The following is a 21342-nucleotide window of genomic DNA, read 5'->3' as shown; positions in this document are numbered from 1 at the left end:
GCTGCTAAAATCATTATCAGGTATGTACCTCTCGTAGCAACGCAGGTGCGTAACCTAGAGCCCGTCGGCTCTCCCGGCTCAAGGAGCCACTAAATTAATAAATCCAAATGGTCGCACACTGCTGACCTACCTGCGTGTTACCCCAAAGAACTGTGGTCCCTGTAGTCATCGTCGGCGGATACACCTATGCTCGTGTCTTGAGTGCAAGTGTGAATAGCGTTAGCCATCCCTGGACACGTGTTTCGAGGTTGTTGCCTCTCGTCAGCAGGGAGTAGGAAAGAGTGAAGGGTTGCTGTGTAGGCTGCTAAAATCATTATCAGGTATGTACCTCTCGTAGCAACGCAGGTGCGTAACCTAGAGCCCGTCGGCTCCCCCGGCTCAAGGAGCCACTAAATTAATCAATCCAAATGGTCGCACACTGCTGACCTACCTGCGTGTTACCCCAAAGAACTGTGGTCCCTGTAGTCAGCGTCGGCGGAAACACCTATGCTTGTGTCGTGAGTGCAAGTGTGAATAGCGTTAGCCATCCCTGGACACGTGTTTCGAGGTTGTTGCCTCTCGTCGGCAGGGAGTAGGAAAGAGTGCAGGGTTGCTGTGTAGGCTGCTAAAATCATTATCAGGTATGTACCTCTCGTAGCAACGCAGGTGCGTAACCTAGAGCCCGTCGGCTCTCCCGGCTCAAGGAGCCACTAAATTAATAAATCCAAATGGTCGCACACTGCTGACCTACCTGCGTGTTACCCCAAAGAACTGTGGTCCCTGTAGTCAGCGTCGGCGGACACACCTATGCTCGTGTCGTGAGTGCAAGTGTGAATAGCGTTAGCCATCCCTGGACACGTGTTTCGAGGTTGTTGCCTCTCGTCAGCAGGGAGTAGGAAAGAGTGCAGGGTTGCTGTGTAGGCTGCTAAAATCATTATCAGGTATGTACCTCTCGTAGCAACGCAGGTGCGTAACCTAGAGCCCGTCGGCTCTCCCGGCTCAAGGAGCCACTAAATTAATAAATCCAAATAGTGGCACACTGCTGACCTACCTGCGTGTTACCCCAAAGAACTGTGGTCCCTGTAGTCAGCGTCGGCGGATACACCTATGCTCGTGTCGTGAGTGCAAGTGTGAATAGCGTTAGCCATCCCTGGACACGTGTTTCGAGGTTGTTGCCTCTCGTCAGCAGGGAGTAGGAAAGAGTGCAGGGTTGCTGTGTAGGCTGCTAAAATCATTATCAGGTATGTACCTCTCGTAGCAACGCAGGTGCGTAACCTAGAGCCCGTCGGCTCTCCCGGCTCAAGGAGCCACTAAATTAATAAATCCAAATGGTCGCACACTGCTGAGCTACCTGCGTGTTACCCCAAAGAACTGTGGTCCCTGTAGTCAGCGTCGGCGGATACACCTATGCTCGTGTCGTGAGTGCAAGTATGAATAGCGTTAGCCATCCCTGGACACGTGTTTCGAGGTTGTTGCCTCTCGTCAGCAGGGAGTAGGAAAGAGTGCAGGGATGCTGTGTAGGCTGCTAAAATCATTATCAGGTATGTATCTCTCGTAGCAACGCAGGTGCGTAACCTAGAGCCCGTCGGCTCTCCCGGCTCAAGGAGCCACTAAATTAATAAATCCAAATGGACGCACACTCCTGACCTACCTGCGTGTTACCCCAAAGAACTGTGGTCCCTGTAGTCAGCGTCGGCGGATACACCTATGCTCGTGTCGTGAGTGCAAGTGTGAATAGCGTTAGCCATCCCTGGACACGTGTTTCGAGGTTGTTGCCTCTCATCAGCAGGGAGTAGGAAAGAGTGCAGGGTTGCTGTGTAGGCTGCTAAAATCATTATCAGGTATGTACCTCTCGTAGCAACGCAGGTGCGTAACCTAGAGCCCGTCGGCTCTCCCGGCTCAAGGAGCCACTAAATTAATAAATCCAAATGGTCGCACACTGCTGACCTACCTGCGTGTTACCCCAAAGAACTGTGGTCCCTGTAGTCAGCGTCGGCGGATACACCTATGCTCGTGTCTTGAGTGCAAGTGTGAATAGCGTTAGCCATCCCTGGACACGTGTTTCGAGGTTGTTGCCTCTCGTCAGCACGGAGTAGGATAGAGTGCAGGGTTGCTGTGTAGGCTGCTAAAATCATTATCAGGTATGTACCTCTCGTAGCAACGCAGGTGCGTAACCTAGAGCCCGTCGGCTCTCCTGGCTCAAGGAGCCACTAAATTAATAAATCCAAATGGTCGCACACTGCTGACCTACCGGCGTGTTACCCCAAAGAACTGTGGTCCCTGTAGTCAGCGTCGGCGGATACACCTATGCTCGTGTCTTGAGTGCAAGTGTGAATAGCGTTAGCCATCCCTGGACACGTGTTTCAAGGTTGTTGCCTCTCGTCAGCAGGGAGTAGGAAAGAGTGCAGGGTTGCTGTGTAGGCTGCTAAAATCATTATCAGGTATGTACCTCTCGTAGCAACGCAGGTGCGTAACCTAGAGCCCGTCGGCTCTCCCGGCTCAAGGAGCCACTAAATTAATAAATCCAAATGGTCGCACACTGCTGACCTACCTGCGTGTTACCCCAAAGAACTGTGGTCCCTGTAGTCAGCGTCGGCGGACACACCTATGCTCGTGTCGACAGTGCAAGTGTGAATAGCGTTAGCCATCCCTGGACACGTCTTTCGAGGTTGTTGCCTCTCGTCAGCAGGGAGTAGGAAAGAGTGCCGGGTTGCTGTGTAGGCTGCTAAAATCATTATCAGGTATGTACCTCTCGTAGCAACGCAGGTGCGTAACCTAGAGCCCGTCGGCTCTCCTGGCTCAAGGAGCCACTAAATTAATAAATCCAAATGGTCGCACACTGCTGACCTACCTGCGTGTTACCCCAAAGAACTGTGGTCCCTGTAGTCAGCGTCGGCGGATACACCTATGCGCGTGTCGTGAGTGCAAGTGTGAATAGCGTTAGCCGTCCCTGGACACGTGTTTCGAGGTTGTTGCCTCTTGTCAGCAGGGAGTAGGAAAGAGTACAGGGTTGCTGTGTAGGCTGCTAAAATCATTATCAGGTATGTACCTCTCGTAGCAACGCAGGTGCGTCACCTAGAGCCCGTCGGCTCTCCCGGCTCAAGGAGCCACTAAATTAATAAATCCAAATGGTCGCACACTGCTGACCTACCTGCGTGTTACCCCAAAGAACTGTGGTCCCTGTAGTCAGCGTCGGCGGATACACCTATGCTCGTGTCGTGAGTGCAAGTGTGAATAGCGTTAGCCATCCCTGGACACGTGTTTCGAGGTTGTTGCCTCTCGTCAGCAGGGAGTAGGAAAGAGTGCAGGGTTGCTGTGTAGGCTGCTAAAATCATTATCAGGTATGTACCTCTCGTAGCAACGCAGGTGCGTAACCTAGAGCCCGTCGGCTCTCCCGGCTCAAGGAGCCACTAAATTAATAAATCCAAATGGTCGCACACTGCTGACCTACCTGCGTGTTACCCCAAAGAACTGTGGTCCCTGTAGTCAGCGTCGGCGGACACACCTATGCTCGTGTCGTGAGTGCAAGTGTGAATAGCGTTAGCCATCCCTGGACACGTGTTTCGAGGTTGTTGCCTCTCGTCAGCAGGGAGTAGGAAAGAGTGCAGGGTTGCTGTGTAGGCTGCTAAAATCATTATCAGGTATGTACCTCTCGTAGCAACGCAGGTGCGTAACCTAGAGCCCGTCGGCTCTCCCGGCTCAAGGAGCCACTAAATTAATAAATCCAAATAGTGGCACACTGCTGACCTACCTGCGTGTTACCCCAAAGAACTGTGGTCCCTGTAGTCAGCGTCGGCGGATACACCTATGCTCGTGTCGTGAGTGCAAGTGTGAATAGCGTTAGCCATCCCTGGACACGTGTTTCGAGGTTGTTGCCTCTCGTCAGCAGGGAGTAGGAAAGAGTGCAGGGATGCTGTGTAGGCTGCTAAAATCATTATCAGGTATGTACCTCTCGTAGCAACGCAGGTGCGTAACCTAGAGCCCGTCGGCTCTCCCGGCTCAAGGAGCCACTAAATTAATAAATCCAAATGGACACACACTCCTGACCTACCTGCGTGTTACCCCAAAGAACTGTGGTCCCTGTAGTCAGCGTCGGCGGATACACCTATGCTCGTGTCGTGAGTGCAAGTGTGAATAGCGTTAGCCATCCCTGGACACGTGTTTCGAGGTTGTTGCCTCTCGTCAGCAGGGAGTAGGAAAGAGTGCAGGGTTGCTGTGTAGGCTGCTAAAATCATTATCAGGTATGTACCTCTCGTAGCAACGCAGGTGCGTAACCTAGAGCCCGTCGGCTCTCCCGGCTCAAGGAGCCACTAGATTAATAAATCCAAATGGTCGCACACTGCTGACCTACCTGCGTGTTACCCCAAAGAACTGTGGTCCCTGTAGTCAGCGTCGGCGGATACACCTATGCTCGTGTCTTGAGTGCAAGTGTGAATAGCGTTAGCCATCCCTGGACACGTGTTTCGAGGTTGTTGCCTCTCGTCAGCAGGGAGTAGGAAAGAGTGAAGGGTTGCTGTGTAGGCTGCTAAAATCATTATCAGGTATGTACCTCTCGTAGCAACGCAGGTGCGTAACCTAGAGCCCGTCGGCTCTCCCGGCTCAAGGAGCCACTAAATTAATCAATCCAAATGGTCGCACACTGCTGACCTACCTGCGTGTTACCCCCAAGAACTGTGGTCCCTGTAGTCAGCGTCGGCGGATACACCTATGCTTGTGTCGTGAGTGCAAGTGTGAATAGCGTTAGCCATCCCTGGACACGTGTTTCGAGGTTGTTGCCTCTCGTCAGCAGGGAGTAGGAAAGAGTGCAGGGTTGCTGTGTAGGCTGCTAAAATCATTATCAGGTATGTACCTCTCGTAGCAACGCAGGTGCGTAACCTAGAGCCCGTCGGCTCTCCCGGCTCAAGGAGCCACTAAATTAATAAATCCAAATGGTCGCACACTGCTGACCTACCTGCGTGTTACCCCAAAGAACTGTGGTCCCTGTAGTCAGCGTCGGCGGATACACCTATGCTCGTGTCGTGAGTGCAAGTGTGAATAGCGTTAGCCATCCCTGGACACGTGTTTCGAGGTTGTTGCCTCTCGTCAGCAGGGAGTAGGAAAGAGTGCAGGGTTGCTGTGTAGGCTGCTAAAATCATTATCAGGTATGTACCTCTCGTAGCAACTCAGGTGCGTAACCTAGAGCCCGTCGGCTCTCCCGGCTCAAGGAGCCACTAAATTAATAAATCCAAATGGTCGCACACTGCTGACCTACCTGCGTGTTACCCCAAAGAACTGTGGTCCCTGTAGTCAGCGTCGGCGGATACACCTATGCTCGTGTCTTGAGTGCAAGTGTGAATAGCGTTAGCCATCCCTGGACACGTGTTTCGAGGTTGTTGCCTCTCGTCGGCAGGGAGTAGGAAAGAGTGCAGGGTTGCTGTGTAGGCTGCTAAAATCATTATCAGGTATGTACCTCTCGTAGCAACGCAGGTGCGTAACCTAGAGCCCGTCGGCTCTCCCGGCTCAAGGAGCCACTAAATTAATAAATCCAAATGGTCGCACACTGCTGACCTACCTGCGTGTTACCCCAAAGAACTGTGGTCCCTGTAGTCAGCGTCGGCGGACACACCTATGCTCGTGTCGTGAGTGCAAGTGTGAATAGCGTTAGCCATCCCTGGACACGTGTTTCGAGGTTGTTGCCTCTCGTCAGCAGGGAGTAGGAAAGAGTGCAGGGTTGCTGTGTAGGCTGCTAAAATCATTATCAGGTATGTACCTCTCGTAGCAACGCAGGTGCGTAACCTAGAGCCCGTCGGCTCTCCCGGCTCAAGGAGCCACTAAATTAATAAATCCAAATAGTGGCACACTGCTGACCTACCTGCGTGTTACCCCAAAGAACTGTGGTCCCTGTAGTCAGCGTCGGTGGATACACCTATGCTCGTGTCGTGAGTGCAAGTGTGAATAGCGTTAGCCATCCCTGGACACGTGTTTCGAGGTTGTTGCCTCTCGTCAGCAGGGAGTAGGAAAGAGTGCAGAGTTGCTGTGTAGGCTGCTAAAATCATTATCAGGTATGTACCTCTCGTAGCAACGCAGGTGCGTAACCTAGAGCCCGTCGGCTCTCCCGGCTCAAGGAGCCACTAAATTAATAAATCCAAATAGTGGCACACTGCTGACCTACCTGCGTGTTACCCCAAAGAACTGTGGTCCCTGTAGTCAGCGTCGGCGGATACACCAATGCTCGTGTCGTGAGTGCAAGTGTGAATAGCGTTAGCCATCCCTGGACACGTGTTTCGAGGTTGTTGCCTCTCGTCAGCAGGGAGTAGGAAAGAGTGCAGGGTTGCTGTGTAGGCTGCTAAAATCATTATCAGGTATGTACCTCTCGTAGCAACGCAGGTGCGTAACCTAGAGCCCGTCGGCTCTCCCGGCTCAAGGAGCCACTAAATTAATAAATCCAAATGGTCGCACACTGCTGAGCTACCTGCGTGTTACCCCAAAGAACTGTGGTCCCTGTAGTCAGCGTCGGCGGATACACCTATGCTCGTGTCGTGAGTGCAAGTGTGAATAGCGTTAGCCATCCCTGGACACGTGTTTCGAGGTTGTTGCCTCTCGTCAGCAGGGAGTAGGAAAGAGTGCAGGGATGCTGTGTAGGCTGCTAAAATCATTATCAGGTATGTATCTCTCGTAGCAACGCAGGTGCGTAACCTAGAGCCCGTCGGCTCTCCCGGCTCAAGGAGCCACTAAATTAATAAATCCAAATGGACGCACACTCCTGACCTACCTGCGTGTTACCCCAAAGAACTGTGGTCCCTGTAGTCAGCGTCGGCGGATACACCTATGCTCGTGTCGTGAGTGCAAGTGTGAATAGCGTTAGCCATCCCTGGACACGTGTTTCGAGGTTGTTGCCTCTCGTCAGCAGGGAGTAGGAAAGAGTGCAGGGTTGCTGTGTAGGCTGCTAAAATCATTATCAGGTATGTACCTCTCGTAGCAACGCAGGTGCGTAACCTAGAGCCCGTCGGCTCTCCCGGCTCAAGGAGCCACTAAATTAATAAATCCAAATGGTCGCACACTGCTGACCTACCTGCGTGTTACCCCAAAGAACTGTGGTCCCTGTAGTCATCGTCGGCGGATACACCTATGCTCGTGTCTTGAGTGCAAGTGTGAATAGCGTTAGCCATCCCTGGACACGTGTTTCGAGGTTGTTGCCTCTCGTCAGCAGGGAGTAGGAAAGAGTGAAGGGTTGCTGTGTAGGCTGCTAAAATCATTATCAGGTATGTACCTCTCGTAGCAACGCAGGTGCGTAACCTAGAGCCCGTCGGCTCCCCCGGCTCAAGGAGCCACTAAATTAATCAATCCAAATGGTCGCACACTGCTGACCTACCTGCGTGTTACCCCAAAGAACTGTGGTCCCTGTAGTCAGCGTCGGCGGAAACACCTATGCTTGTGTCGTGAGTGCAAGTGTGAATAGCGTTAGCCATCCCTGGACACGTGTTTCGAGGTTGTTGCCTCTCGTCGGCAGGGAGTAGGAAAGAGTGCAGGGTTGCTGTGTAGGCTGCTAAAATCATTATCAGGTATGTACCTCTCGTAGCAACGCAGGTGCGTAACCTAGAGCCCGTCGGCTCTCCCGGCTCAAGGAGCCACTAAATTAATAAATCCAAATGGTCGCACACTGCTGACCTACCTGCGTGTTACCCCAAAGAACTGTGGTCCCTGTAGTCAGCGTCGGCGGACACACCTATGCTCGTGTCGTGAGTGCAAGTGTGAATAGCGTTAGCCATCCCTGGACACGTGTTTCGAGGTTGTTGCCTCTCGTCAGCAGGGAGTAGGAAAGAGTGCAGGGTTGCTGTGTAGGCTGCTAAAATCATTATCAGGTATGTACCTCTCGTAGCAACGCAGGTGCGTAACCTAGAGCCCGTCGGCTCTCCCGGCTCAAGGAGCCACTAAATTAATAAATCCAAATAGTGGCACACTGCTGACCTACCTGCGTGTTACCCCAAAGAACTGTGGTCCCTGTAGTCAGCGTCGGCGGATACACCTATGCTCGTGTCGTGAGTGCAAGTGTGAATAGCGTTAGCCATCCCTGGACACGTGTTTCGAGGTTGTTGCCTCTCGTCAGCAGGGAGTAGGAAAGAGTGCAGGGTTGCTGTGTAGGCTGCTAAAATCATTATCAGGTATGTACCTCTCGTAGCAACGCAGGTGCGTAACCTAGAGCCCGTCGGCTCTCCCGGCTCAAGGAGCCACTAAATTAATAAATCCAAATGGTCGCACACTGCTGAGCTACCTGCGTGTTACCCCAAAGAACTGTGGTCCCTGTAGTCAGCGTCGGCGGATACACCTATGCTCGTGTCGTGAGTGCAAGTATGAATAGCGTTAGCCATCCCTGGACACGTGTTTCGAGGTTGTTGCCTCTCGTCAGCAGGGAGTAGGAAAGAGTGCAGGGATGCTGTGTAGGCTGCTAAAATCATTATCAGGTATGTATCTCTCGTAGCAACGCAGGTGCGTAACCTAGAGCCCGTCGGCTCTCCCGGCTCAAGGAGCCACTAAATTAATAAATCCAAATGGACGCACACTCCTGACCTACCTGCGTGTTACCCCAAAGAACTGTGGTCCCTGTAGTCAGCGTCGGCGGATACACCTATGCTCGTGTCGTGAGTGCAAGTGTGAATAGCGTTAGCCATCCCTGGACACGTGTTTCGAGGTTGTTGCCTCTCATCAGCAGGGAGTAGGAAAGAGTGCAGGGTTGCTGTGTAGGCTGCTAAAATCATTATCAGGTATGTACCTCTCGTAGCAACGCAGGTGCGTAACCTAGAGCCCGTCGGCTCTCCCGGCTCAAGGAGCCACTAAATTAATAAATCCAAATGGTCGCACACTGCTGACCTACCTGCGTGTTACCCCAAAGAACTGTGGTCCCTGTAGTCAGCGTCGGCGGATACACCTATGCTCGTGTCTTGAGTGCAAGTGTGAATAGCGTTAGCCATCCCTGGACACGTGTTTCGAGGTTGTTGCCTCTCGTCAGCACGGAGTAGGATAGAGTGCAGGGTTGCTGTGTAGGCTGCTAAAATCATTATCAGGTATGTACCTCTCGTAGCAACGCAGGTGCGTAACCTAGAGCCCGTCGGCTCTCCTGGCTCAAGGAGCCACTAAATTAATAAATCCAAATGGTCGCACACTGCTGACCTACCGGCGTGTTACCCCAAAGAACTGTGGTCCCTGTAGTCAGCGTCGGCGGATACACCTATGCTCGTGTCTTGAGTGCAAGTGTGAATAGCGTTAGCCATCCCTGGACACGTGTTTCAAGGTTGTTGCCTCTCGTCAGCAGGGAGTAGGAAAGAGTGCAGGGTTGCTGTGTAGGCTGCTAAAATCATTATCAGGTATGTACCTCTCGTAGCAACGCAGGTGCGTAACCTAGAGCCCGTCGGCTCTCCCGGCTCAAGGAGCCACTAAATTAATAAATCCAAATGGTCGCACACTGCTGACCTACCTGCGTGTTACCCCAAAGAACTGTGGTCCCTGTAGTCAGCGTCGGCGGACACACCTATGCTCGTGTCGACAGTGCAAGTGTGAATAGCGTTAGCCATCCCTGGACACGTCTTTCGAGGTTGTTGCCTCTCGTCAGCAGGGAGTAGGAAAGAGTGCCGGGTTGCTGTGTAGGCTGCTAAAATCATTATCAGGTATGTACCTCTCGTAGCAACGCAGGTGCGTAACCTAGAGCCCGTCGGCTCTCCTGGCTCAAGGAGCCACTAAATTAATAAATCCAAATGGTCGCACACTGCTGACCTACCTGCGTGTTACCCCAAAGAACTGTGGTCCCTGTAGTCAGCGTCGGCGGATACACCTATGCGCGTGTCGTGAGTGCAAGTGTGAATAGCGTTAGCCGTCCCTGGACACGTGTTTCGAGGTTGTTGCCTCTTGTCAGCAGGGAGTAGGAAAGAGTACAGGGTTGCTGTGTAGGCTGCTAAAATCATTATCAGGTATGTACCTCTCGTAGCAACGCAGGTGCGTCACCTAGAGCCCGTCGGCTCTCCCGGCTCAAGGAGCCACTAAATTAATAAATCCAAATGGTCGCACACTGCTGACCTACCTGCGTGTTACCCCAAAGAACTGTGGTCCCTGTAGTCAGCGTCGGCGGATACACCTATGCTCGTGTCGTGAGTGCAAGTGTGAATAGCGTTAGCCATCCCTGGACACGTGTTTCGAGGTTGTTGCCTCTCGTCAGCAGGGAGTAGGAAAGAGTGCAGGGTTGCTGTGTAGGCTGCTAAAATCATTATCAGGTATGTACCTCTCGTAGCAACGCAGGTGCGTAACCTAGAGCCCGTCGGCTCTCCCGGCTCAAGGAGCCACTAAATTAATAAATCCAAATGGTCGCACACTGCTGACCTACCTGCGTGTTACCCCAAAGAACTGTGGTCCCTGTAGTCAGCGTCGGCGGAAACACCTATGCTCGTGTCTTGAGTGCAAGTGTGAATAGCGTTAGCCATCCCTGGACACGTGTTTCAAGGTTGTTGCCTCTCGTCAGCAGGGAGTAGGAAAGAGTGCAGGGTTGCTGTGTAGGCTGCTAAAATCATTATCAGGTATGTACCTCTCGTAGCAACGCAGGTGCGTAACCTAGAGCCCGTCGGCTCTCCCGGCTCAAGGAGCCACTAAATTAATAAATCCAAATGGTCGCACACTGCTGACCTACCTGCGTGTTACCCCAAAGAACTGTGGTCCCTGTAGTCAGCGTCGGCGGACACACCTATGCTCGTGTCGTGAGTGCAAGTGTGAATAGCGTTAGCCATCCCTGGACACGTGTTTCGAGGTTGTTGCCTCTCGTCAGCAGGGAGTAGGAAAGAGTGCAGGGTTGCTGTGTAGGCTGCTAAAATCATTATCAGGTATGTACCTCTCGTAGCAACGCAGGTGCGTAACCTAGAGCCCGTCGGCTCTCCTGGCTCAAGGAGCCACTAAATTAATAAATCCAAATGGTCGCACACTGCTGACCTACCTGCGTGTTACCCCAAAGAACTGTGGTCCCTGTAGTCAGCGTCGGCAGATACACCTATGCGCGTGTCGTGAGTGCAAGTGTGAATAGCGTTAGCCGTCCCTGGACACGTGTTTCGAGGTTGTTGCCTCTTGTCAGCAGGGAGTAGGAAAGAGTACAGGGTTGCTGTGTAGGCTGCTAAAATCATTATCAGGTATGTACCTCTCGTAGCAACACAGGTGCGTAACCTAGAGCCCGTCGGCTCTCCCGGCTCAAGGAGCCACTAAATTAATAAATCCAAATGGTCGCACACTGCTGACCTACCTGCGTGTTACCCCAAAGAACTGTGGTCCCTGTAGTCAGCGTCGGCGGATACACCTATGCTCGTGTCGTGAGTGCAAGTGTGAATAGCGTTAGCCATCCCTGGACACGTGTTTCGAGGTTGTTGCCTCTCGTCAGCAGGGAGTAGGAAAGAGTGCAGGGTTGCTGTGTAGGGTGCTAAAATCATTATCAGGTATGTACCTCTCGTAGCAACGCAGGTGCATAACCTAGAGCCCGTCGGCTCTCCCGGCTCAAGGAGCCACTAAATTAATAAATCCAAATGGTCGCACACGGCTGACCTACCTGCGTGTTACCCCAAAGAACTGTGGTCCCTGTAGTCAGCGTCGGCGGATACACCTATGCTCGTGTCGTGAGTGCAAGTGTGAATAGCGTTAGCCATCCCTGGACACCTGTTTCGAGGTTGTTGCCTCTCGTCAGCAGGGAGTAGGAAAGAGTGCAGGGTTGCTGTGTAGGCTGCTAAAATCATTATCAGGTATGTACCTCTCGTAGCAACGCAGGTGCGTAACCTAGAGCCCGTCGGCTCTCCCGGCTCAAGGAGCCACTAAATTAATAAATCCAAATGGTCGCACACTGCTGACCTACCTGCGTGTTACCCCAAAGAACTGTGGTCCCTGTAGTCAGCGTCGGCGGATACACCTATGCTCGTGTCGTGAGTGCAAGTGTGAATAGCAATAGCCATCCCTGGACACGTGTTTCGAGGTTGTTGCCTCTCGTCAGCAGGGAGTAGGAAAGAGTGCAGGGTTGCTGTGTAGGCTGCTAAAATCATTATCAGGTATGTACCTCTCGTAGCAACGCAGGTGCGTAAGCTAGAGCCCGTCGGCTCTCCCGGCTCAAGGAGCCACTAAATTAATAAATCCAAATGGTCGCACACTGCTGACCTACCTGCGTGTTACCCCAAAGAACTGTGGTCCCTGTAGTCAGCGTCGGCGGATACACCTATGCTTGTGTCGTGAGTGCAAGTGTGAATAGCGTTAGCCATCCCTGGACACGTGTTTCGAGATTGTTGCCTCTCGTCAGCAGGGAGTAGGAAAGAGTGCAGGGTTGCTGTGTAGGCTGCTAAAATCATTATCAGGTATGTACCTCTTGTAGCAACGCAGGTGCGTAACCTAGAGCCCGTCGGCTCTCCCCGGCTCAAGGAGCCACTAAATTAATAAATCCAAATGGTCGCACACTGCTGACCTACCTGCGTGTTACCCCAAAGAACTGTGGTCCCTGTAGTCAGCATCGGCGGACACACCTATGCTCGTGTCGTGAGTGCAAGTGTGAATAGCGTTAGCCATCCCTGGACACGTGTTTCGAGGTTGTTGCCTCTCGTCAGCAGGGAGTAGGAAAGAGTGCAGGGTTGCTGTGTAGGCTTCTAAAATCATTATCAGGTATGTACCTCTCGTAGCAACGCAGGTGCGTAACCTAGAGCCCGTCGGCTCTCCTGGCTCAAGGAGCCACTAAATTAATAAATCCAAATGGTCGCACACTGCTGACCTACCTGCGTGTTACCCCAAAGAACTGTGGTCCCTGTAGTCAGCGTCGGCGGATACACCTATGCTCGTGTCGTGAGTGCAAGTGTGAATAGCAATAGCCATCCCTGGACACGTGTTTCGAGGTTGTTGCCTCTCGTCAGCAGGGAGTAGGAAAGAGTGCAGGGTTGCTGTGTAGGCTGCTAAAATCATTATCAGGTATGTACCTCTCGTAGCAACGCAGGTGCGTAACCTAGAGCCCGTCGGCTCTCCCGGCTCAAGGAGCCACTAAATTAATAAATCCAAATGGTCGCACACTGCTGACCTACCTGCGTGTTACCCCAAAGAACTGTGGTCCCTGTAGTCAGCGTCGGCGGATACACCTATGCTTGTGTCGTGAGTGCAAGTGTGAATAGCGTTAGCCATCCCTGGACACGTGTTTCGAGGTTGTTGCCTCTCGTCAGCAGGGAGTAGGAAAGAGTGCAGGGTTGCTGTGTAGGCTGCTAAAATCATTATCAGGTATGTACCTCTCGTAGCAACGCAGGTGCGTAACCTAGAGCCCGTCGGCTCTCCCCGGCTCAAGGAGCCACTAATTTAATAAATCCAAATGGTCGCACACTGCTGACCTACCTGCGTGTTACCCCAAAGAACTGTGGTCCCTGTAGTCAGCGTCGGCGGATACACCTATGCTCGTGTCGTGAGTGCAAGTGTGAATAGCGTTAGCTATCCCTGGACACGTGTTTCGAGGTTGTTGCCTCTCGTCAGCAGGGAGTAGGACACGAGCATAGGTGTATCCGCCGACGCTGACTACAGGGACCACAGTTCTTTGGGGTAACACGCAGGTAGGTCAGCAGTGTGCGACCATTTGGATTTAGTTATTTAGTGGCTCTTTGAGCCGGGGTGTCGATGGGCTCAGGTTACGCACCTGCGTTGCTACGAGAGGTACATACCTGATAATGATTTTAGCAGCCTACACAGCAACCCTGCACTCTTTCCTACTCCCTGCTGACGAGAGGCAACAACCTCGAAAAACGTGTCCAGGGATGGCTAACGCTATTCACACTTGCACTCACGACACGAGCATAGGTGTATCCGCCGACGCTGACTACAGGGACCACAGTTCTTTGGGGTAACACGCAGGTAGGTCAGCAGTGTGCGACCATTTGGATTTAGTTATTTAGTGGCTCTTTGAGCCGGGGAGTCGACGGGCTCAGGTTACGCACCTGCGTTGCTACGAGAGGTACATACCTGATAATGATTTTAGCAGCCTACACAGCAACCCTACACTCTTTCCTACTCCCTGCTGACGAGAGGCAACAACCTCGAAACACGTGTCCAGGGATGGCTAACGCTATTCACACTTGCACTCACGACACGAGCATAGGTGTATCCGCCGACGCTGACTACAGGGACCACAGTTCTTTGGGGTAACACGCAGGTAGGTCAGCAGTGTGCGACCATTTGGATTTAGTTATTTAGTGGCTCTTTGAGCCGGGGAGTCGACGGGCTCAGGTTACGCACCTGCGTTGCTACGAGAGGTACATACCTGATAATGATTTTAGCACCCTACACAGCAACCCTGCACTCATTCCTACTCCCGGCTGACGAGAGGCAACAACCTCGAAACACGTGTCCAGGGATGGCTAACGCTATTCACACTTGCACTCACGACACGAGCATAGGTGTATCCGCCGACGCTGACTACAGGGACCACAGTTCTTTGGGGTAACACGCAGGTAGCTCAGCAATGTGCGACCATTTGGATTTAGTTATTTAGTGGCTCTTTGAGCCGGGGAGTGGACGGGCTCAGGTTACGCACCTGCGTTGCTACGAGAGGTACATACCTGATAATGATTTTAGCAGCCTACACAGCAACCCTGCACTCTTTCCTACTCCCTGCTGATGAGAGGCAACAACCTCGAAACACGTGTTTAGGGATGGGTAACGCTATTCACACTTGTACTCACGACACGAGCATAGGTGTATCCACCGACGCTGACTACAGGGACCACAGTTCTTTGGGGTAACACGCAGGTAGGTCAGCAGTGTGCGACCATTTGGATTTAGTTATTTAGTGGCTCTTTGAGCCGGGGAGTCGACGGGCTCAGGTTACGCACCTGCGTTGCTACGAGAGGTACATACTGATAATGATTTTAGCAGCCTACACAGCAACCCTGCACTCTTTCCTACTCCCTGCTGACGAGAGGCAACAACCTCGAAACACGTGTCCAGGGATGGCTAACGCTATTCACACTTGCACTCACGACACGAGCATAGGTGTATCCGCCGACGCTGACTACAGGGACCACAGTTCTTTGGGGTAACACGCAGGTAGGTCAGCAGTGTGCGACCATTTGGATTTAGTTATTTAGTGGCTCTTTGAGCCGGGGAGTCGACGGGCTCAGGTTACGCACCTGCGTTGCTACGAGAGGTACATACCTGATAATGATTTTAGCAGCCTACTCAGCAACCCTGCACTCTTTCCTACTCCCTGCTGACGAGAGGCAACAACCTCGAAACACGTGTCCAGGGATGGCTAACGCTATTCACACTTGCACTCACGACACGAGCATAGGTGTATCCGCCGACGCTGACTACAGGGACCACAGTTCTTTGGGGTAACACGCAGGTAGGTCAGCAGTGTGCGACCATTTGGGTTTAGTTATTTAGTGGCTCTTTGAGCCGGGGAGTCGACATGCTCAGGTTTGTCACCTGCGTTGCTACGAGAGGTACATACCTGATAATGATTTTAGCAGCCCACACAGCAACCCTGCACTCTTTCCTACTCCCTGCTGATGAGAGGCAACAACCTCGAAACACGTGTCCAGGGATGGCTAACGCTATTCACACTTGCACTCACGACACGAGCATAGGTGTATCCGCCGACGCTGACTACAGGGACCACAGTTCTTTGGGGTAACACGCAGGTTGGTCAGCAGTGTGCGACCATTTGGATTTAGTTATTTAGTGGCTCTTTGAGCCGGGGAGTCGACGGGCTCAGGTTACGCACCTGCGTTGCTACGAGAGGTACATACCTGATAATGATTTTAGCAGCCTACACAGCAACCCTGCACTCTTTCCTACTCCCTGCTGACGAGAGGCAACAACCTCGAAACACGTGTCCAGGGATGGCTAACGCTATTCACACTTGCACTCACGACACGAGCATAGGTGTATCCGCCGACGCTCACTACAGGGACCACAGTTCTTTGGGGTAACACGCAGGTAGGTCAGCAGTGTGCGACCATTTGGATTTAGTTATTTAGTGGCTCTTTGAGCCAGGGAGTCGACGGGCTCAGGTTACTCACCTGCGTTGCTACGAGAGGTACATACCTGATAATGATTTTAGCAGCCTACACAGCAACCCTGCACTCTTTCCTACTCCCTGCTGACGAGAGGCAACAACCTCGAAACACGTGTCCAGGGATGGCTAACGCTATTCATACTTGCACTCACGACACGAGCATAGGTGTATCCGCCGACGCTGACTACAGGGACCCCAGATCTTTGGGGTAACACGCAGGTAGGTCCTGGACACGTGTTTCGAGGTTGTTGCCTCTCGTCAGCAGGGAGTAGGAAAGAGTGCAGGGTTGCTGTGTAGGCTGCTAAAATCATTATCAGGTATGTACCTCTCGTAGCAACGCAGGTGCGTAACCTAGAGCCCGTCGGCTCTCCTGGCTCAAGGAGCCACTAAATTAATAAATCCAAATGGTCGCACACTGCTGACCTACCTGCGTGTTACCCCAAAGAACTGTGGTCCCTGTAGTCAGTGTCGGCGGATACACCTATGCGCGTGTCGTGAGTGCAAGTGTGAATAGCGTTAGCCGTCCCTGGACACGTGTTTCGAGGTTGTTGCCTCTTGTCAGCAGGGAGTAGGAAAGAGTACAGGGTTGCTGTGTAGGCTGCTAAAATCATTATCAGGTATGTACCTCTCGTAGCAACGCAGGTGCGTAACCTAGAGCCCGTCGGCTCTCCCGGCTCAAGGAGCCACTAAATTAATAAATCCAAATGGTCGCACACTGCTGACCTACCTGTGTGTTACCCCAAAGAACTGTGGTCCCTGTAGTCAGCGTCGGCGGATACACCTATGCTCGTGTCGTGAGTGCAAGTGTGAATAGCGTTAGCCATCCCTGGACACGTGTTTCGAGGTTGTTGCCTCTTGTCAGCAGGGAGTAGGAAAGAGTGCAGGGTTGCTGTGTAGGCTGCTAAAATCATTATCAGGTATGTACCTCTCGTAGCAACGCAGGTGCGTAACCTAGAGCCCGTCGGCTCTCCCGGCTCAAGGAGCCACTAAATTAATAAATCCAAATGGTCGCACACTGCTGACCTACCTGCGTGTTACCCCAAAGAACTGTGGTCCCTGTAGTCAGCGTCGGCGGAACACCTATGCTCGTGTCTTGAGTGCAAGTGTGAATAGCGTTAGCCATCCCTGGACACGTGTTTCAAGGTTGTTGCCTCTCGTCAGCAGGGAGTAGGAAAGAGTGCAGGGTTGCTGTGTAGGCTGCTAAAATCATTATCAGGTAGGTACCTCTCGTAGCAACGCAGGTGCGTAACCTAGAGCCCGTCGGCTCTCCCGGCTCAAGGAGCCACTAAATTAATAAATCCAAATGGTCGCACACTGCTGACCTACCTGCGTGTTACCCCAAAGAACTGTGGTCCCTGTAGTCAGCGTCGGCGGACACACCTATGCTTGTGTCGTGAGTGCAAGTGTGAATAGCGTTAGCCATCCCTGGACACGTGTTTCGAGGTTGTTGCCTCTCGTCAGCAGGGAGTAGAAAAGAGTGCAGGGTTGCTGTGTAGGCTGCTAAAATCATTATCAGGTATGTACCTCTCGTAGCAACGCAGGTGCGTAACCTAGAGCCCGTCGGCTCTCCTGGCTCAAGGAGCCACTAAATTAATAAATCCAAATGGTCGCTGTGAGAAGTTGGCCTGGTATATGATGCTCACTAGTTAAAGTGATCACCTTGTACCATGCCAAGCAACCCTTATGGTGTGGTTGTAAGTCAACCTTTTCGGACTAGCTGCCCTAGTGGTAGCGTAGGCTAAGCAGTCTTTGAGGCTAAACTCGTGAAGCGTGTTAAGCCAGCTGTTTTACCAAATGTAACCCCCTTTTATACCAATGAAAGGACACCACACAGATATATATTCAAAATATATATGTATTTATTTCTCAAAGTAACCCCTAGTCTCTTTATGAGCACAGGAGCACCAATCGTCAAACAAGATTATCACAGAATACACAGAAGTTGCACGTTATATGGATAGGCCCTGGTGGCCACTCAAACCATATACTAAAATAGTGGTATAAGTACCACGAACAGAAAAGGGAAAAGGCCTAGGGCCTCTAGAATCCCTGGGCCTACAAGGAGCTAACGTCAGTTAGTGACCAGGAGGTCCACGGGTGGCGTGTGCAGAGCAAATAGTCACACGCGTGCTCCCATAGGTTTCAATGGGTGCGTAAAAAGTACAAAGTTACTGCAAAGAGGATCTTCCGGATGGACTAGGAACTCAAGATTTGGAACACAGGCACTAGAGATGTAATACTACACTTGGGCACAGGTGTGCCAGCTTTACCTCACCCACAGGAAGCGGGTGCATAGGCCTCGAAGTGCGTCGGGTTTCTTCTATCTGTTCCGTGGAGCTTGAAGACAAAGATGCTGCAGGCGGTCGGTCCGGGAGAGATGCAGTGGATCCAAGAGTGGATCGGAGATGTTGAAGACCTGTAAGCAGAGGGGACAGTGTTCACAGTCACTAGCCAGTGACCCGCGTGGCACCAGGTGGGTACCAGGCGATGTCGGGTGCAAACAGGTGATGAGGGGTAGCTTGTCTCCGCAGCCACGTGGTCCCTGAAGGTCGACGACGTCCAGGAGTCGGCTCACGAGCTGTCCCACGCAGGCTCTCGCTGTCGGCGGTGTCGGCGACTTGATCGAAGCAAACAAGCCTTGGCAAAAGCAATTGTAGGAGGATTCGGAAATCAGCTGTTGGTTCTGACCAGCAAGGTCAGAGGGATTGCTCCTTTGGAGGGGAGCAAGGGCCAGTCTGGAGCAACCAGACCAGCAGTGTATTTTGTAGAGTTCGTCGCCAAGATGGCCACTAGCCAGCGGGCCAGCAACCGGTTAGGCGCGTCGAGTGGCAAAATGCAGAAGGGCCCCACGCAGATCGTGGAGATGCTGGAGGGCTCACCTTTGGTGCAGATGCTGCTCGGGGGTTGGGCTTCTCAGGACCCAAAGCACAACTTGGAGGGAGCCTCTGTTGTTGCACTTGTCAGCTTGTCGTAGTCGTTCCAAGATGGCTGGCTCCACGTGTCTCGGTGCCTCCACGGGTCTCCTCTTTTCAGGGACTGTGGATCGGGCGGTGAGAGGTCTGGAGGTCCAGGTCTTGTCAGTCTCTGGGCTCGGGCTCCGGCGGGAGGCGGCGGCAAAGCAGACGTTGATTCGCTGGATGGTGCTTGCGTTAGCAAGGTGGTCACTCCCTGACCACAGGGGAGATTTTCTTCAGTCTTCTGTGCAGCAGAATGTCGAAGTTCCCGTCTTCTTCTTAGTTTCAAGTTGATTCCAGGATGTCTGAAGTCTTAGGACACAGCTCCTACCTTTAAGCGGATTCTAGGGGCCGGACTACCTGCTAGGTCCCTCCCTATGGGTGGGACCAGGAAGGGGGGTGGTTACACCCCCAATCCTTTGTCCAGCTCGCCCCAGGCCCGGGACTGGTGTGCCCCAGGACCGGTTTGGACTGGCATATGCACCGAGGCTCCTTGTGAGCCACAGGCATGTCTGGTTTCTTTCAAGCCCTACCTGACCAATACACAAAATCCTGTCTGGGGTGGTGCACGCACCTCCCCTGGCAGGAAACCCTTTGTCCACACCTCCCAAGCTGGAAGGACTCCCAGCAGCAGGAGGGCAGACTTGTGTCTGTGGTGGCAGCATCCATTTTGTGGAGCTGAGGCTATGTCTGATTTTACCCGGGTTTCAGGTACTGTACATGTCGTGTCCCTCTAGAAGGGTGGAATGCTAACCCCGTCGCCAGAATTGGCGAGGGGTTAGTATTCCAATTCGTATGACACCTTACTCGACATGTTTTGATAAAGCCAAACCAAAGATAGCATTTAACCGCGAGGTTCATAATGCACTTAAGAGTATATGGTATGACGATATCTGGAAACAGTAGAAGGAAGTTGTTCCGACCACTGCAGACAGGCTCAGCTCATGCCAGAGCACCATCTCACATGGAACCAAGCACTCTGCCTTCAGGATTGTTAAGGCCTGCCATAGGAGTGACTTATAGGTTACCAGGTGTCCCATTTAAGGTTAGGTATAGGTATACTACACCTAAGTAAGAGGTGATTACACCAACTTACCCCAGCTGAGTGATCAGCCAGTTGTGTCAGATTGTTAGGCCAAGCCTGGGGTGGCATAATACATGCTGCAGCCCTTGGCAGGCCTTGGGTACACCAATGCCCTGGGTACCTAGTGTACACTGGTACAGGGGCTGACAGGGTGATCCAACCAATTGGGTATGTACCTAGGGTACATGGAGTCCATTTTAAAGAGAGAACAGCCAGGCTGAGATCCTGAATAGCAGGATCTCAGGCCAACTAAGTCGAAAAACCAGCTAGACACTAGGAAAAAAATTTGGGGGTAACCATAGTCAGATATCCACCTTCCTACACAACCCCCCCCCAAACGAAGGGAGATAAGGCTGACCTTGACCAGGTAAGCCTATATTGCCCAAGTGGCCATATAAGGAGGAACCAGCACTGGCATGGTTACCCCCTGTCTCATGGTCCACTAGGCAATCCCTCACCCTAAGGGTATCAGAGGGTCTCCACCATAGGGAATCTCTACCTTTGGTGTGTCTTGGCAAAGTAAAAGGCTGGTGTTGAGATGGAGTACTGAAGTGAGTGTCCTCAAAGTGAGGCCTCAGCTTCCTCCAATCCCCCTCCACCATGGATGCCTTTCTTTCCTTAACTGAGTTGCACTGTGCTCTCAGGGTCAGCCTCTGGCTACCTAAAGCTGGAGGCTGGGTCCCTTTTGTGGGCTTACTGGAGGGACAGGTCAGGTCTGGGGCCCTAAGGTCCCATGTTTGCCTGTACCCAACAGAATCCCTCTGGGGGAGGTCCCTAACTACCTGTAAAGGAGATCCCTCAGGAATGTTTTTACCCATCACCTAACTAGGGCTACTAGCCAGGCAATCCTCATTCTTTTGATGGGGGGGGTGCTTGTGGACAGGGGCCCTCTTGGGGTCCACTGGCCTCCCTGACCTCTGCAGCCCTGGGCTGACTGAGGCAGGGTAGAGAGAGGCAGGTTACCTGCACCAGACTGGGTCCCACCTTGGAAGGGGCCACTGACATCAGAGGCTCTGCCAGGCCAGGCCTGGCTACCTCTGGGGCAGTTCCTTCACAAGGGGTGAGGTCAGCTCCCTGAGGAGGCTGACTTTTTCCTAATGTCTGGGGAGAGGGAGACTTTTCTTCCTCCCCACTACTCTCTGTTTGTGTGGAGTGATCCATAGTTTCAGGCTTCACTACACCCATGTCAGTCTGAGTATAGGCTGAGACCATTACAGCCTTGCCAACCTTTTCAGGGGGGCACTCAGTTTGTGTTTGAGCTGTGACTGTCACAGCTCTGCCAGTCTCTACAGGGAAGT

Source organism: Triturus cristatus, chromosome 1_1 (assembly GCF_964204655.1).
Source record: "Triturus cristatus chromosome 1_1, aTriCri1.1, whole genome shotgun sequence".
Lineage (NCBI taxonomy): Eukaryota > Metazoa > Chordata > Amphibia > Caudata > Salamandridae > Triturus > Triturus cristatus.
This window is presented reverse-complemented; position numbering follows the sequence as displayed.